The sequence below is a fragment of the Nelumbo lutea genome, chromosome 3 (assembly GCF_056320005.1).
Source record: "Nelumbo lutea isolate HS-2025 chromosome 3, American lotus-T2T, whole genome shotgun sequence".
NCBI classification, from domain to species: Eukaryota; Viridiplantae; Streptophyta; class Magnoliopsida; order Proteales; family Nelumbonaceae; genus Nelumbo; species Nelumbo lutea.
Window position 1 is genome coordinate 42,402,694 of NC_142686.1, and position 4,099 is coordinate 42,406,792.

At 35.4% G+C, this 4,099-nt stretch overlaps 1 pseudogene; it reads right to left on the reverse strand.

Moving 5' to 3' along the window:
• Positions 1-2,292: 2,292 nt before the first annotated feature.
• LOC148864520 (protein LURP-one-related 8 pseudogene) lies at positions 2,293-2,824 on the reverse strand (annotated as a pseudogene).
• Positions 2,825-4,099: the final 1,275 nt, after the last annotated feature.

Sequence of the window (4,099 nt, forward strand, 5' to 3'; positions counted from 1 at the left end):
CATTTATGATGATCCCTCCAAACAAGCACAAACTTATCGCCAAATGTCTCTTCTATTACGAAGACCGCCCGAAGCTTATCCGGAGATGTTTTTTATTTGGATTCACACCTTTTGGAAAGAGCCACTAAATTAAGTTCTCGATTAGGTGAAGGAAGTATGACTGCTTTACCAATAGTTGAGACTCAATCGGGTGATGTTTCGGCTTATATTCCTACTAATGTAATTCCCATTATAGATGGACAAATATTCTTATCCGCTTACAACCTACACAGTCCTTTGTTCTTGGAGCAGAAACAATTTACTATCATTTTTAATACATTTATGGGGCAGGCTCATACACATTGAGTACATCATAAATCTTTACTAAATGTCACATTGGATCTTTAAGTTTTTGCGAACATCATAAAATTTCGATCTAATAAAGTAATATAATAAATGAATCATGTATTGTAGATACCAGACGAATCAATGATTTATCAGAAATTTTTTAATTAATCTACTTCTGGATCTGTTTATGAGAGAGGGCCAAGATACTTGGTTTTATTATGTTTTAGCAAAAATGGTTATACGTGTCATACATGCTAATTCGAATTGGTGATTTATTATATTTCTATTCTTTATTTATATGATTACTACTATTTCTATTTATAATTTTATAATATTTATTTTATATTTAATATTTTGTTTTTATTTTATTACTACTATTTATTCAACAAATTCGATTGATTGATACAAGTTGATTTTCTGCTACGAAACAATTGTTGGCCCAATAGCTGCTTCAGCGGCTGCAATAGCTATAACAAAAATCGAGAAAATGTCTCCTTTTAATTGACGACTATCAAAAAAAATCAGAAAATGTTACGAAATTTATATTAATCGCATTCACTATAAGCTCAAGACACATAAGTGCTCTAACCATGCTTCGCTCGATGAGAAAATGGGTCAGATTCTACAGGATCAAACCTATGGGACTTAAAGAATGATGAAAGGGAATAAAAGAGAGAGAGAGAGAGAGAGAAAATAAATAAATAAATAGAAAAACCCATATTCCAAATGAAGAAATTCAAACTCGAAAAGGATGTTTCTGATTCTCGAAGAATGAGGAGCAAAGGGATTGATCGAAAAAGATCTCTTGTTCTTATTATAAGATCGTGATTGGATCGGCATATGTTTGATAAAAAGAATAATCATCTCCTTTGAGAGGGGAATAGGTACATTTATTTAGTTCTACATTCCTTGCACTTGTTATATATTTTAATAGATATACTTATCGTAAGATATCTTCATAACAGGTACTAGTAAATCGAGGTACCCATTCTATGACAACTTTCAACTTACCCTCTATTTTTGTGCTTTTAGTGGGCCTATTATTTCCGGCAATTGCAATGGCTTTTTTATTTCTTCATGTTCAAAAAAACAAGATTGTCTAGATCCGATGGGATCAAATTTCATCCTTTTTTTTTTTTTTTTCAAGACTGGGACTTGGATCATAATACAGACATCTATTTAGTAGTTTATGGTACAACAAGTGGTTTTCTACACACACAAATGAAAAAAAGCTGGTATGCATGCCGAAACATGATATATGGGTAAATGCATTATAGCTATTTTAAAATAGATCAGCAGATGTTTGCAATGGAAAGTCAATGTATCTATATGTATGTAGATATCCATAGTGGGATCATATGAGGGGGATGTTATTTTTTTTATATCTAACCAATTGGATGAAATACTCCTAACCGTTCACATCATTATAGGACTAGTTGATGAGAGTTACTTGGGGAACAAAAAAAAGTCAAGTCAAATTCATTTGGGTTATTCCTTCAATTCCAATAAAATGCAACTAGATCTAGTATGAACTGGCGATAACGTATATGGATAGAACTTATAACGGGGTCTCGAAAAACAAGTAATTTCTTCTGGGCCTTTATCCTTTTTTTAGGTTCACTAGGGTTCTTATCGGTTGGAACTTTCAGTTATCTTGGTAGGAATCTGATATCCTTATTTCCGTCTCAGCAAATCATTTTTTTTCCACAGGGAATCGTGATGTCTTTCTATGGGATCGCAGGTCAGTTCATTAGCTCCTATTTGTGGTGCACAATTTCGTGGAATGTAGGTAGTGGTTATGATCGAGACTCGGGATTCCCTACAAACTTTTCTTACTCACTCTCTACCCGCCGTTAGCTTCTCCATCGTTCCATTCTACTTTCGGCTCGAGACTCGCCGAACTTTGCCCTTGCCCGTCACTCTCACTCTCTCCCTCTTCAACTGGCGGTTTCTAGGTGTCTGGTAAATGAAAAGGAATCAGGAAAACATTTGGTCAACAATTAAAATGAGGAACATTGCAAGACAGGATTGAAACCGGATCGTACGATCAAAAGAAAAACACACACAGAAGGAGATTCCTCCTCTTCCTCCTTGGGACATGGCTTCCTTTCTCTTTAATCTCTGCCATCACCTTGTTCGACTCATCGAGCACTTGGCACTATCTTTGGCAGTAGGAGTCTTCAATCACGTAAACAAATCTGGTGTTGGGTGAAGAAGATCCTATAAACACATGACCTAGCACACTCGAATTAAAGCTCAGAAGATTCATGAAAAAAAATTAAGAATTCAGAGAGAGACAGAGAGACCTTGCGAGTTGCGACGCATGGTGAGGCAGGGGGTTGCCTGAGCCGTCCATGAGGAGGATCTCTTCCCTATGACCATCCATATAATTGTCGACCCTAAAAACCAACTTCCCGTCAGAATCGGTCACCGTAAACCCATTACAACTGAACTAGAGTAACTTTCTCCACACAGTCAGCGATCTACGTACGCACATCCTCCCGCTCATACTTCCTTCCTTTGTATGCAGCCAAAAGCACAAGAGCAATCAAGTTTAATAGAATAGTATCTCTGCCCGAGTCTACCCATTTCACCCAGGCCCATCCTTCTACATTAATGGCTTTAGTAGCTTTATATATTCCAAGACCGTCAGCCCAGCCTTTTCCACTACCTGGACTGGGCTCAAACTGTTTGGTTTATATACTTTTCCAGATGTACTAAATAAAAAACTGGTAATTCCGGAATGATTTTCCACTTTTAAATCCATTGTTCCCACCCTCCAACTCAAACGAATTGTCATTTTCATGGGGTGGGAATTTGATCAATCACTAAAGTTTAAATTAATTTGATCATTCACTAAAGTTTAAATTAATTTATTTCCTAAGATTTGTTGCCTCCGATGTTGGGAGTCAAAAAGAAGCTTTTCAAATTGAACCTATTTCTCATCATGAATTAGGTCCAATATTGCTGCTGAAGTAAATCCAATCAATATTTTTTTTAATAAAAATGTATACCATAAACTACTGTACATATACTTGGATTTGCAAGGTTGATTTATTGATTTGAGGTAGTTCACTGGTTCAGATATTTGGTTAGAAGATGATGATTATTTGTAAATTTCTTTCTTGGTAATATATTAAATAGGTAAAAAGCTAAATGATCATATAAAGCAAGAAAGGGCATTAGAAATGCCTAACAATGCACAAGGCAACTTTAACTACCTTGTAGTTAAGGCTGTATTTGGTTGCAACACAAATAAATTTGTGCTGATGCAAAATTATGGCAGTGCAAATGATTTGAGTGTATGTTCTGACCTGTTTTGTTTCAAATTTTAGCTTATTTTGTTTGATTGCAGTACAAATGAAGTAAATAAAGACATGAAGCAGAATAAAACAAAATTAAATGAGAATTTATATTTTTTACATTTGCACTCACATGCATTTGTACTGGTGCAAATAAAATTGCACTACAACCAAACACAGCTTAAGTATCAGAAAATTTAAGTACAAGGTCCTTGCAATTTACCCTAAAAATGACCAGCAAGTAGCAACTATCTGGGTGACAGAAATGAGATTGGATGACTTGATGAAATATTACGCCAAGTTTGCTGTTAGTCTGGGATATAATCTGTGTTAATAGGCCGAATTGGCTGGTTGTGAGCCCAAAGCTAAGTCTTTGCTCAAGGGCCTAAAGATGTTTGCTGGATATCATCCATCATTGCAGGGTAGCAGATTAGCAGTGTTTTAAAAATTGACTTATGTATATGTGTATA